This window comes from Haliotis rubra, unplaced genomic scaffold (genome assembly GCF_003918875.1).
Source record: "Haliotis rubra isolate DU_JTF1 unplaced genomic scaffold, ASM391887v1 Scf349, whole genome shotgun sequence".
Lineage (NCBI taxonomy): Eukaryota > Metazoa > Mollusca > Gastropoda > Lepetellida > Haliotidae > Haliotis > Haliotis rubra.
The window spans coordinates 297,280-312,785 of NW_025767023.1; positions in this window are offsets into that span (position 1 = coordinate 297,280).

Consider the following 15,506-nt stretch of genomic DNA (forward strand, 5'->3'; position numbering starts at 1 on the left):
TACTAGCCCAAACTGAAGCTGGTTTTATAGTGCTAGCCCACTGAGATACCATGCCGCAGTGAAGCATGAATACCCCACATTATACTGACTCCGAGTCGACCAGTCCTTGTTGTACACATTAATGCCGAGCGCCAGGCAAGGACCAACAAGTACCATATTTTAACGTCTTTTTGGTATGACGCGGTCGGGGATCGAACCCGCGACCTTCCCGTCTCCGGGCGGACGCTCTAACCACTACACAACGGAGGCGGTCTTGACAGCAACATACCTCAGCTCGAAAGTGACGTCAAAGTGGAAGACGTATAAGACCCGCTTTACTTCGGGCTTTACTCCCACGCCGTGACGTTAACGTTGTTGATATAGTGTTCTAAGTGGCCTTAAACCAATGTCACTTAATGTAACTATTATGAACAGCAAAAGAAACGAAACTCTGTTTTGTCAGTTTTTAAACAGAAGACTTAAACACGAACGCTTACTATTATGAGATTTCATTTTCGCAACTTGCGTTTCTTTTGCTGTTCAGTATAGAATCACATATGTTTGAGAACTCTTATGCAATAGCAATGAAATTAGATTTCGATATACCATTTTGTAAGAGATTATCAGCATAGAACAGTGCACCCTTTTAATCCAAACGACGATAGCCTGGTCAGTCAAAATACGTGGAAACCCCATTTTCAAAACCAAAAGCGAATTTGTTTAGTGAAGATCAGGGTAAAATTGGTCGTCTGCATGCTTGTTGTAAGAGGCGACTAACGGGATCGCGTGGTCAGGCTCGCTGACTTGATAGACCCATGTGATTGTGTCTCAATTGCGTAGATCGATGCTCATTATGTTGATCACTGGATTGTCTGTTCCAGACTCGACTATTTGCAGAAGGCCGTCATATAGCTGGAATATTGCTGAGTGCGGCGTAAAACAACAATTCAACCAACCAACGGGCTCACAGGCTTGGGTGATAAATGTATTTGTGTTCAGACTTTATTATATACTATAAGGGTAATGCTATTTTTGGGGCATTATCATTTGCAGAAGCCGAGGTCTTCCATTAACTGCCCGACGAAGGAGGGCAGTTGAAAAGACCGAGGGCTTCTGCAAAATGATAATGCCCTCAAAAAATAGCATTACCGTTATTAACTGCTAAAATACATGGAATTTGTGTTGAAAGAAAAAGGAAACAATGAAGGAATTTGACTGTAAGTTTACCCAAATCAACTTCTGACGGAGTTGACTGCCCGAATGCAATTACGTCATCGAACAATTCAAGTGACATCACAACAGAAAGTGACGATATTCGACCTTGGCCTTTGACAAGACCGTAGCCTGCAACATGTCAAACTATGTCAGTGTTCGGTTTTGGTCCCTCAACAGTCTTAATAGTGCAAATGTTAAGGTTAGTACCAGCAAGAAAGCCAATATTACCGCTATTTAAAGCGGGAATTCGGGTTGCTTTGACTTGTTTGACCCAGAATATCTGCCAGTCGAAAGCCAATGTAATGTCGAACTATGACGTCACTTGACAACAGAACTGATAGTGGCCCGTCTTTAAGGTTGAGCGGTCCAATATCATTTGCAGCGGACCGCAAATTTCTGATAATGGGAGGGCCGTTTCATGATAATTCCATGTATTTTAGCTATAAACCTATATATAGCCCTTATATTGCTGTTTACTCCGTACAAAAGACTCAAAGCAATAAACAAATAGACATGCACTGCTACAAGCGATTACATGGTGTATGGCGAGAATACTTAGAAACACTAAACAGATGTTCTTTGGTAGGCTGTCTGAGTCTCTGGACCACACTGTTTTCCCATCGAAATGCTAAAAGACTTAAGTGATTTTAGCCACTCAAGATTTTATTCAGGTTCAGCGGGGTGATGGGGTAGCCTAGTGGTTAAAGCGTTCGCTCGTCACGATGAAGACCAGGGTTCGATTCCCCACATGGGTACAATGTGTGAAGCCCATTTCTGGTGTCTCCAGGCGTGATGTTGCTGAAATATTGCTAAACTGCTAAAAGCGGCGTTAAACCATACTCACTCAGGTACAGGAATCTTCTGTCTCAGTTGGGCTCCTTTCCAATTTAACTTATTTTAATTGTTTCTGTCAGACTTATCTACACATTATATATATAGAAATTAAGCGTTTCTCTAACTCTGCTTCATTGTGTACGATGTCAAGCGATGTTGTGATGTTGCCCAGTAACTGATGTTTGGTTCCGCATATAGTGAGCCATTTGATGTTGTATCTAGAGTATGCATTATTACATGAACTGCCAGGTAAAGGAATGTAAAGCCAGTGTGTCTGATTGTGACTAAAACAAATGAGAACAACTGGACATTCGATGGTGACGATGGTATAAATTTTATACAGTGATTGCTTTGTACCTTCATGTTCGCGGCGTTTTGCGACTATTTTCAGTCGAGTAACATTTTTGATAACGTTCGTATTATTTGTCAAAACCATTTTACATGTGTTTACTTTCTTTTGCCTGACATGTTTTATGGGAATTAGTGTTATGTTTTTAGGAAAAATGTCATCTCAATCAAATTGACACTTAAGTTTCGGAATTACTTCCGATTGGTCTCAATGGCACTATTATTTTCGGACAAGATTGTGAAGATCGGTGAAAATATTCATAACGAATAGAACATTTGCCTTTTCTGTCGACTTAATAATATTTATGTCATCTGGTGATGTACAATGTATCGTAGCTAGATCATTCCATTAACGTATAAAACATCAATCACCATACGCATTTTACTTTGTTGTATTGTTGATATTGTGTCTAGATGCATTATTGATTATGACCATGCACAACAGCAGATTTCCAGCAGGAAGAAATTCAACCGGTTTAAGATTTAAGGTTTACAACTACCTTAAGCAAGAATCATCTCCGTTTGGTTTAAGATGCACGTCTTTATTGATTATTACCATGCAAAGAACTATCTCCGTTTGGTTTAAGAGATTTCCAGAAGGTTTACCATTACCTTAAGAAAGAACAACTCCGTTTGGTTTAAGATTTACGTCTTTCAAAAGGTTTACAATTACCTTAAGAAAGAAATCATCTCCGTTTGGTTTAAGATTTACGTCTTGCTCAAAAGGTTTACAATTACCTTAAGAAAGAACTATCTCCGTTTGGTTTAAGATTTACGTCTTGCTCAAAAGGTTTACAATTACCTTAAGAAAGAACTATCTCCGTTTGGTTTAAGATTTACGTCTTGCTCAAAAGGTTTACAATTACCTTAAGAGAGAACTATCTCCGTTTGGTTTAAGATTTACGTCTTGCTCAAAGGGTTTACAATTACTTCAAGAAAGAACCATCTCCGTTTGGTTTAAGATTAACATCCTGCTCAGTAGGGTTGCATCTTGTTCGAGCATGAACTATTTACGTACATTTTAACACCATTCCAGTGCGAGACAATATTAACAGTAAATGATTGTTTGATGCAATCCTTGTCCTGGTTGGGTAAATGTTCGTATCTTGCTCAAGTCCAGCGTGTAAGTATTGTGTAAACACATAATGCTGAAGTAGAGTTTTATGACCACTGATATGCTTGGAGCGGTAGATATGTTTTAAGTACGAGTAAGTATAAAATTGCATTCATGCCATAGTTGGCTCCCGAGGTGTAAACAAATCAAGCTGCATGTCAATACCGCCACACCCTATGGGGTACCCACAAACTTACCCAAACAAGCTCATACAATGAACTAGTGATTTTACTTTAGAGTCCATATATGTGCATAGCCCATCTTGGAAATAATGCGTGTTTATTTCGAGATAACTATCTGGATATAGATAGCTTCGAAGTAATGTAACTGATATTAACAATTCGAGGTAAACATATCTAGATATAAACTCTTTCGAGACAGGGGCGATGGGTAGCCTGATGGTTAAAGCGTTCCTTCGTCACGTCGAAGACCCGGGTTCAATTCCCCACATGGGTAAAATGCGTGAAGCCCATTTCTGGTGTCTGCCGTCGTGAAATTGCTGGAATATTGCTAAAAGCGGCGTAAAACCAAACTCACTCACTCTCAAAGAACTGTTGACTCTCCTTCCTAGTATTGTTAAATAGGTGTTCACAATGTGTCACCAATATATGCTGACCACACTCATGACTTAAAACCATACTCACTCACTCTTTCGAGACAACAGTTTCATGATGGAAACAGTTTCAACATAACGTATTCAGAATGTAAACAGGTTCGAGGCAACAGTACCCAAATGCAAACAAATCTAGATGTAAACAGTTTCGAGAAAACCGTTTCAGGATAGATACAGCTTCAAGATTTTGGACACAAAGAGAAATGAAAGTTTTGTTAAGAGAAGGGTCGATTGTGTGTATCGACTATTACACAATAACTTGTGTCACGATAGAGGTTTCTGTAAAACTTTTCACTTTGCGATTCTTTCTTCACTATTCAGCTACAGCTTCAGAAAACACACGATCAAATCAACATGCAAATTGACGAATACACATTGAAGTGAATTTGTACTGTTTACTACTAGGAAAACTATCCAACTTGTAACTTTAGATAGAACGTTAACACAACGTGAAATATATATATTCGCTAGCATTATTCTGTGAACGCCCACGTTGTGATAAGTCATTTTTTACCTCGTCACAACGTTAGAGTAAATGACTTACCACAACGTGGGCGTGACAACGTAAACGGGAGTTCACAGAATGACGTTGTAGCAACGTTACAGTAAATGACTTACGACAACGTGGGCGTGACAACGTAAACGGGAGTTCACAGAATGACGTTGTAGCAACGTTACAGTAAATGACTTACCACAACGTGGGCGTGACAACGTAAACGGGTTCACAGGAATGACGTTGTAGCAACGTTACAGTAAATGACTTACGACAACGTGGGCGTGACAACGTAAACGGGAGTTCACAGAATGATGTTGTAGCAACGTTACAGTAAATGACTTATGACAACGTGGGCGTGACAACGTAAACGGGAGTTCACAGAATGACGTTGTAGCAACGTAAAGTTGTTGAGTAGTGATGATTCCAAATGTTTGGAACGAGGTGAACGTACTCTGCTTAACCGGTGGCACCTGTCAAAATAAATGCAATGGATAGTCAAGTGTTTATCCGAAAATAACCCCTAAAGGAACCAGTATAAGTCAAAAAAAGGGAATTGCATCGGAAATGATGTTTGTCACTGACGTGAAAATTTAGAAATGTCCTGTCCCACATCTACCACAAAACATTTTGAAAACTTTACAAAGACCTTTGATGCTTTAACCTTGATTAAGGGGGCGATGGGGTAGCCTAATGGTGAAAGCGTTCGCTCGTCACGATGAAGATCCGGGTTCGATTCGACATGGGGACAATGTGTGAAGCCCATTTCTGGTATCCCCCGCCGTGATATTGCTGGAATATTGCTAAAGGCGGCGTAAAACTAAACTCACTCACTCACTCACTAACCTTGATCAAACTTCTGAAAATAGCCAGCAGAGGTTCTTTGAAATCTTAAGAGCGTGCATGAAACAAATTCGAGATAATATCCAGATGTAAACACCTTAGATACTTCAATACTTAGAAACAACAAAATCTCCAACGATACTGATATTTACTATTTATCATTTAAGCTTATGATACATAAACATGACATAAGTATGTAAATTAGAAAACCGGTTATTGGAATTTTCGCCGATGTTTTGTTTGATTCGAGAGCTAAATATCAGTGAAATTATTCCAACGATACAACTATTGTATATCACATGAGACAGAATCGTGGTTGTTATCAGGATTAAAGTTTCAGCTATTCTGCAAAGCTCTCTTCAAGTATGTTTTCGATAACTTGAAATGAATTAAAGATATCTCAAGTGGAGAAAATGTATTGAGAAATTACTGATATCTTAAATTGTTTTAAAGATGTCTTGGGGATATCTTGCATAGAATTGGAGATATTTTTGAAATGAATTAAAGATATCTCGAAAGAGATATTTTTGATGTTCTTTCCTGTTACTTGTATTATAGATATTAATAATTGATTTAAAGATATCTTCAAAATTCTTAATATTAATTTGACTTTTGGAATTGAATTTAAGATATCTTGAATAAATTCCCAATACAACCACGTACTGTAATTATTTTATTAATTCAATATATAAATACTTCCTTGATATCTCAGTAACATTTTACGATATCAGAAATAAATTCAAAATATCTTTCTTATCTTCCACACCCCAACACACTCAATTGGCCACTTATGTTTTGTCACTCGCAGAGATGAGCCTTTAGGTCAAGCAATCGAAGATTCATTATGACAAAACACAGGAATGCGTTAAGTGGATGTCAACGCCGATTGATAATATACTTCCTGGTTCAAAACTGGGTTGGATACGTGCCAGCATGTAACACGTGTCTGGCGATCGGCTCAGCTGCCTTTTCAATATCATTCAGTCATTAAACAAACACAATACACGGACTTTACACTACAGTATGCGGTTTGACTCGTACCGTAATACCTAACGTGAACGAAAACACGGCCAGAAGTTCTCTTCATGCATATACTTTTAAAATAACGGTTACATGTTGAAGTTTATGCCCAAAGAGGAACTTCGCCCTTTGAGTTGTTTCATTATTATTTTTGACAGATAAAAATGAACATCTTAGAGTGAGTGAATTTAAACCACTTTCAGCATAATTCCAGCTTCATGAAGGCGATAAACCATAGACATGGACTTAATACAAGGTAGAGAATCGAACCCGGGCATTTTAACGCTAGGTTACCCTACCTCCTCCACACTTTAGACATGAGAAACTAATCCTACAGCATTTGGCCTGCAAGTAACTGGTCGCAGTGATATTGTATTCCAGCTATGTTCCATGACATTTAACTGGCTCACCAAGCAGGTAATTCTCGCTCGTTATTGTATTTATAGTCCATTGGCTGACGGAGGTCTACTTCTTGGGTATTTTCTAGTAGCTATGGGTCCCTACTTCAGAAAAATGCATGTTAACATTAACAAAACTGGTTCCCGAGGTACGAATTACGAGCATGTTTAATGTTGCCCGACGCGCTTTTTATACAACTATTTAGGGGAGGGGAAACAAATGTGGCAATATCTTCGTGCCCCGTACATCCACCGCAACAAACTAATACTCACAGTGGTATTTAAATTCTCTTTCATATGGTATACATGTATAATATATGCAAATCGGGTAGATAAGTAGGGCACCAGAGGTCAAAAAGGTCACAGAATTTGGCTGATGCCCAAAATCTTACTCATACCCCTTTATGTCAATGTCCTGGTGCCAAATGGGGAATTTTATCATGGTTACACCCCAAGAAGTGAACTATGATGTTGTTGTAACAAAACAAAGGGCTAATGTTTGATCATTTTGCCAATTTTAGCTTCTATTGCATGTGAAGTAAAGGTATATGTCAAAAGTCTCAAACCCTAAACTAGGGCTTACCTTAATTCACATGGTCATTCATCCTCGAGGCTGTCACTCTCCTCACTAGAGATGGACTATTAGAATAAACCCTCAGTAACCCATGCTTATAAGAGGCGACTAACGGGACCGGAAGGTCAGGCTCGTTGGATTGGTTGACACATGTCATCGGTTCCCAATTGCGCAGATCGATGCTCATGCTGTTGATCACTGGATTGGTTGGTCCAGACTCGATTATTTACAGACCGCCGCCATATAGCTGGAATATTGCTGAGTGCGGCGTAAAAACTAACCTCACTCACTCACTATTATATTCTATGTCTCTAGCCTCCCAGAGTGAGTGAGTGAGTGAGTGAGTGTTTCAACCAAGTCAGCGAGCCTCACCACCCAGTCACGTTAGTCGCCTTTTGTGGCAAGCATGGGTTACTGAAGACCTATATTCTACCCCGGATCTTCACGGGTCCTAGCTTCCCAGACCATAAAAATAGCTTAAATAGGAGCCCTACTCAAGTCTGGAATAAAATGGCAAGTGTAGATTGCCTCGAGATCAGTTCCAGACATTAATGATTGTTCTTAAACTCCACTGATCCGGGTACGAATTGGTTTTGAAGTGCCATATAATGAACAAGATGAAATGGCATTTCAAAATGCTTTTACACATTATCGCTTCAAGCAAAGCATAACATATCCCAAAGTGCTATTTATGATATTATATCTTCAACAGAAATATTGTTAAATCCTCAGTTGAAGTTTTTTATTAACAAATCATGCAGGAAATGGAGAAAAGATTCATGGACACATCTTTCATTCACTCAATGAACGTTGCGCATTTACTGGATTCATTTGATACAACTAGTTTAAGGTTTTCATTTTATGAAAACTGTCCTGATCTACCGTTTGTTAATCCAGTTAATGTTGCTTTTGGCATTCGTCACAAAACAAAGAAAGGTCATCTCACTGAACTAGAAAGACTTAGCTATTTTATCCCTCTCAGTCTTTGAACAAGAGGTATACCAGAGGTATGGAGTTATGTCAATAATCCTCATATGTTTACATATGATTTAATGTATGATATATGTGATGGTGATTGTGTGAAAAACAATGTTTTCTTCAGACAAAATCCCCGTGCACTGAAAGTATTTTTAATTACTGATTTGGAAATAGTTAATCCTTTTCGAAGTCATGTGAAAAGACACAAAATAACTATCTTTACTTTCTTCTTGCTAACATTCCGCCTCAGTTTAGATCAAAACTGGGTGCAATACAATTAGTTGCAATTGCCATGAGTTCAGATGTCAGACAAAATGATGGAACTGAAACACTGTTGAGTGATTTTGGATGCACTGAATAACTGATCAAGCAACGGTTTAGAGATGACAATTCATGGTTCATCCAAATTGATAAAAGGATCTTTGGAAGTCGTCCCTGCACACTAGTGTTGGGAATTGGTTTAAATCTCACAATTGATGATTGGTTCATTACTACCGATCAATCATCGAAAATAATTGGTTAGCGTCATTTATGAAATTTGTTAATGCACATGAAAATAAGGAAAAACATGTAGTTCTTTGGGGTGTTTTGGGCAAAATTTCACATCTTTAAAGGATGACTAGTATGTTAGGAACATAAATTTCTTAGAATCATTAAGATAAATTCTATCATGGCTTGAAACGAGCTTGTAGTGCTTATGAAATGTAACAGACAAAACCAACCTTGTGAAAAGTATTGTTAAGGAAAACAAGTGTTCCAGAATTGTTTGTGTTCGATTATGAGAGATTATGATCGATTCCTTGGTCGTTTAGCCACTACGACCAATCTTCGATTATTTCAATTAATCGGACCACCACTACTGCACACACATTAGCGTCCAACTGGCTTGGTAGATTTAAAGAGGGGGTCGCATTTGCAAGAAAGAATTGAAGGATGTGCGAAGTTGATTTTCTTGGAGAGCTTTCTAAAGGGTGTCAAAATATTGGAGCAAACTGTGGGGTATAAATGGAAAATATACCTCATGCAACTAAAGAACTTCTTTTATTACTTCTAGACTTCTACAAGATCCCATTCATGTTTTTTTTAGAAAGCATAGTAACGCGGGATTTAGGACTTCTCCTTTATCATCTAGTTGCTGTCAAGTTGATGTGGCTGGAATGAAAAAGTGCGGAATTTTCCTATTCATATTTACACGTCAAGTAAGCCAGAAGAGACATTTGGCAAAGGGACAGTGAAAACTGTTTCACTGTTAAACGGTCATCGTCTTTACTCCTGACCTTATGTTGGGGCGGTGGGGTAGCCTAGTGGTTAAAGCGTTCGTTCGTCACGCTGAAAACCGGGTTCGATTCCCCACATGGGTACTCAAATCAAAAGTTTATTGTATGAAAGGCCATAGGCCCATATACATGAAGTGTACATGGTACAGTATAGGATCTGACAAAAAGATTCACATTTAATTTCTACTCTAGAATGCATATTTGAAATATAACATTACAGATTATAAATCCTGATAGTTGTGGATGCCTTTAAGACGAAATAACTGTTGTTCTGAAGGGCGATTAATTGGTATGCATTACATTTTGAATGTTGTGAATGTGGAACAACATGAAGTTCTGGTGTCCCCCGCCGTGATATTGCTGGAATATTGCTAAAAGCGGCGTAAAATTAAACCCACTCACTCACTGACCTTATGTCATATCATTCCTTTGATTATTGGACCCAAAATACCATTGGGTGATGTAAAATGAATTAATTTCCTGAGACTTGTGCACATTGCTCTCCCCTGCGCCTGTTCCTACTGTCACAGAGAAACACAATCCATACTTACAATTTTTATTGTCATTTATCTTGAGAAAAGCAAATAATTATCATCATTCATACCCAAAAAGCATTTTATGATCAATTTTCCAAGACAAATGCTGTTATTTGGGTCTCCTTAAGACACCACTGGTGTATGCGCTTTGAAGGGAAGCATGGGTTTTCAAAGCAAAGAAAATCTTCCATTTTCTCTTTCAAGGCATCACCAGCTGTACGTGTATTTGGAGCAAATTGGAATAAAGGGGTGAAATGTCAAACAACTTTCTTTATGATAGTGATTACAGTTCAGAAGTGGCAGGAAATTAATGTTTCCACCAGACATCCCTCACCGAGACAAATGATGGCTGATGCAAGTCACACAGAAGCACTTAATGAATGGGAGATGTACAGCACAAAATCTGTGTCGACACATGGCCTGCATTATCAGATTGGATGTGCTGTTGTATTAGAATATAATGAAGATGCACCAGTACTTGCTATTCTCAAAGATATTGTAGTGTATTGCAAAGAAAAATATTTTGTCCTCCAAGGCATAGACAAACCATCTTGGTTGATGAACATAATTTGCATTACTTTTTACAACCAAATGATACTTCATATTTGAGATGATTCGCAAGTCTAAAATTTAAGTGGCTACTCAGTGTGTTAAAGTCTAAAATTTGTATTTATAGTGCAATTTGCATCCTAGAAAATCCTAAATGCCTTTATTCAAAGTCTGGAATAGCACAAGAAGCTTGAAAAAGTGTGTTGTTGCTGAATCTCTAGAAGAGTTGAAGGAGAAAGGTAAGTGTTACAAACATTATGAGGTAATTTTAAAACAGTGGCACTTAATGGTTTCAGTGTTATCGACATTCACGCTACATGCTTCACATTCTAAGTTGACTTGCCTATTTTAAGAAGATAATTTAGGTAATGTTTGATTACAGATAAGTAAAATAATTAAACCATAAATTGTCATTTCAAGCAGACTGTTGAAATGATAAGGACTATGGTATACCTTGTTGATCAGTAATATGAAGACTTGACTTTGAGCTTGTAAAACGCTTATTTGTTGACAACCATGATGTTCGAGTCAACACATCAAGTGATGGAACAGAAACTGGTGAGTATGATGTCTTGCTTGAAATTTCAAAGCTTGGAGATGTACTCATCCTCCTACCATCTGAACAAGTTTGGGACTGACTGACTGACTGAGTTTGGTTTTACGCCGCTTTTAGCAATATTCTAGCTTAATCACGGCGGGGACACCAGAAATGGGCTTCACACATTGTACCCATGTGGGGATTCGAACCCGGGTCTTCGGCGTGACGAGCCAACGCTTTAACCACTATGCTACCCCACCGCCCCAACAAGTTTGGGAACCTGTACCAGCAACACTAGCAACCGATGCGATACAGCCCGCAACACAGGAACTGAGTACAGTTGAAGAGATTGCACACCATGAGAGTAGTGTCAACTTGTTAAAGGCTGATAACAAAGCTGAAGAACCTGGTCAAGTGGTCAAGTTGATCAATGTATTCCTTCACCGAGACAAGGTGGACCTTTAAGTATGCATCTTTCAGAAAACGTAATTTAATTTTTAGCTCATCAGGCCCGAAGCATGGCAAGGCGTTCGGCGGGCGGCAGTCTTTCCGTCCATTCATCCGTCAGTCTATCCTTAAACCTTTCGCTTTTTCAATTTATTCTCAAAACCGCTGGCTCTAGACAGCTGACATTTTGCCAAATCAGGATTAAAATTGTAGATTTGGTAACCCTATTACCCTAATAGAGACCACAGGTGCCAAACCCTAAATCTATTTTTTGTCATAAAATTTTTGTGTGACGGTTCCATGGGTCAGTGGGGATTATGAATTGTACATATGGTGACCATGCAGCCATTATATAATAGGAGCCATAGCCCCAAAATACTATTTTTGACTTCTTGTCCATAACTAAAAGTAACAGAAAGCATAAATATTAATGATATCATTTAATCTAAAGCCAGATGGGCTACAGAGCCACTTGGCTCTATTTTTGGCGTGCTTCTTTTACCTGATTAAAATCAGAGAGTTAATAATCTATTCAAGTACATAAAGTAACATTTTGACTACAATCTAAGTTCTAAGGTTGTTCCGTGATATAAGATATTAACAGGAGAAAACTAAAAAATGTTTACTTTATGGTATACGTGGGTGTTTTAGCACTGTGCAGCGGATAAGAACTGATGATGTGCCACATTATCCAGAATTAGTCATGCGGCACTTGCGGGAGGGGACACCAGAAATTATATGGAACAATCTTGTCAATGAAACTGCCGAATATTATTTTAACAAATACATCTTTATCAATGAAGCATGTCACCATAGGGCAATTGGGAAAAGCTCTACTCTAAAGGCCTTGCATTAAAATGGAAGGTCTTCATTCGTGGGTGAGTAATTCTTTAAAAGTGCATTCTAAAAAAGATTCTATAGTCATGTTTAAGTAACAACTAAAACGCCAATATAAACACTGGCAAAACGTCCAAGTCGCGTTTTCATTCTAAATCTCATATTGTAACATCATTAAATGCAGTTGTAATTAATCACAAAATATTTAAGCAACTATTGCTAGATACTTCAGCTTCAACTAATTCATTTTATGCATTTTGTTGTCTCCTCACAGTACATATCTGACTGGCATTGCTTTGGATTTATTCCCTTCTTGAAACATATATTTACTATATTGATACAACACGCATCTAATGGTTTTATAACGGTCAGTGATTATTAAATCACAACCTTGCATTCCAGACTACATTTGTCAAGGTTTTATCAATGAAAATAAGGAAAATGAGTTTCCTTGTTTCAGAGATGCGACATGTTTAGGCATTTTTGTTAATTGATGCTGTTTTCTATCAGGTTTATAAGAACTTGAGTATAGATTTAGCTACAAGTTTTAATCGTTTTACATACTTTTTTATGAGATAATCCATACTCAAGGTGTTCATTCACAGATGGAAGGTGTTGAGTTTATATCCAGTGAACCATGCAAAAGTATGGTCTTACAGAAATGTTCATCATATTAGCAACCTAATGATGACTTATTTACGTTATTTGAGCATAAACAAAATATTTCAGAAATTCAGACATGTGTTTCTTATTTGCTTTTGATGGTATTTTACCTTTTTGTTATCTTTTGCTTAGTACCTTTCAAGCATAGCTAGCCCGACTGGCTTGCAAAATTTTGAAAATGTTTCACACAATGCTTGAGATAACTGGAATACTGTTCAAAGTAGCGAAAACCTCTCACTGACTGTCGAAAAGTGGTTAAGGTTTCTCTGTGTTGAGGATTTTATTTTGCTTCCATCAATAAGAGAAACATGGGTTGTCAGTTACCTTTTTTAGAATTAGCCATTAAGCCGCCATTGTCGAATAGGAACTATGAATTGGGAGTTTTGAAAAGGTCGACATGGAAGCAACCTACTTCAAGTCGTACGTGTGTGGCTGGAGAAATTACAATTTCATTAAAAGAAATCAGAATTGGGGTTTCCTTTAAGTGTACCGATTCCATATGCTGCTTGGAAAAAAAAACAGTTTAAATTTTAATTTCTGTGTTTACTATACACATGTTGTTCTTGAAACCTCCTGTGACGCCTTCAGTTTGTCTTCTGTTGCCTTCGTACTACTGATCCAACTTGCTGGGTTCAAGTATACTTGATTACGTGATAAAAATGGATTCGTGGTAATCCAGCTGTCATACAGACCCTAATGCGAATATACAAAATACAGCCAACGGAAGTGTAGAAGGTCTAGATAAGAAAGTCTCCGGGGTCTTTTTTTATTATCATTTTATGTATGGTGATAGTCTGGATTCATGGTTTCTAGCAATGTTCAGACTTTATTCACTGTAAAATGAGGCGAAAATGTTATAAAAACAATGACTGATAAATGCATTTTAAAATCCAAAACTGTGTTCCACAGGAGATATCGCTGTTGTGAGATCAGGGATGTCGTTTTGACAGTAGATTTTGTACAATGCCCTGACAATGCTATGACATCATCAACTTGACGTCACAATGCTATGACATCGCTGCACTGCAAGTCTAATGGGTATTCTAAGATGCCTAGCTGTTAGAACAATCGAAAAAAAATACATTATCAGACAATAAAGGTATAGTTTTTTGATGACGTTGATGCCAAATTTAATACTTTCTAAAGCGTCCTCGTGCTTTAACTATAATAGTACAGGGCAAAAGTGTGTTCTATTACACTATACATGGTGGTAGAGCGAAGTGTATTTCTTAAAGGTCACATGCAACGTGAAACGCAACTTTGCAGATTCTGATACCTTTCGGTATCGACTTACCGAAACAAATCGTCAAAAATGCAAATTCAGCTTATAAAGTTGAAAAAAAAACCGCTCGAAATCGGAGTTCAAACGTTTCACTAATTTTCCCCCGACTTTTCTGGGGGAAACTGGTTTCAACAGCTGGGCTGCGCTCATAGCACGTGCGCAGTGAAATAGGTTCGCGCAGCTTGGAAGCGGGTTGTCCGGTGAATACTCGGTGAAGGCTTTGGTGTGAGCTATTTTTGTAATGTTTTGTTGATATCTCACAGGCGCGAGCTTTTTATATGTTATGATAGTAAATTAACTGTTTACATAATTTCATTTGTCTATTTCACCACACGTTCTTCTTACCGAGTCACTTTCTCAGTTCGATACTTAAAAGCAATGTCATTATTTAGCGTTGACAGAATTTCTAACTGTGATATAGATATGTCGTTGTCACAGACAAAACTCAATGTCTTGTTTTATTGACACCTGTGTGTCTGCCTGCCTGTCTGCTAATGACAATATTCAATACACAGCTGCTATCACTGACCACATGCAATTTGCACTGAACACCAATCAGGCTATACACCATAAACAAAATGCATTGATTTATGGCCCGAGTTCGGTCTCTGTCACATTATGTAATTACACAGACAGGCAGGTGTGATACTTGAACACATGACATGTTATGATGTCTGTTGATTGCAAAATGTTATACACAAAAAATGAGCCTGTATTTACAAAACCCAACATCTCCATATATACACACACAATGAGCCGTGAGGGAATCTGCAAACGAACCAACCGTTACACTTGAGTGCACACCCACCCGCTCTGACTCGGTTCGGTATCCTGGCTGCTTCGTTTCTTGGGAAGTAAACCCAAGTACACAATATTGCAGTTTTGATTTGCGATTGTACGCTTATAATTTTGTTTATATGTTTTTTCATAACCGGCAATACATATTATGTGTCATGAATAAGTGATAA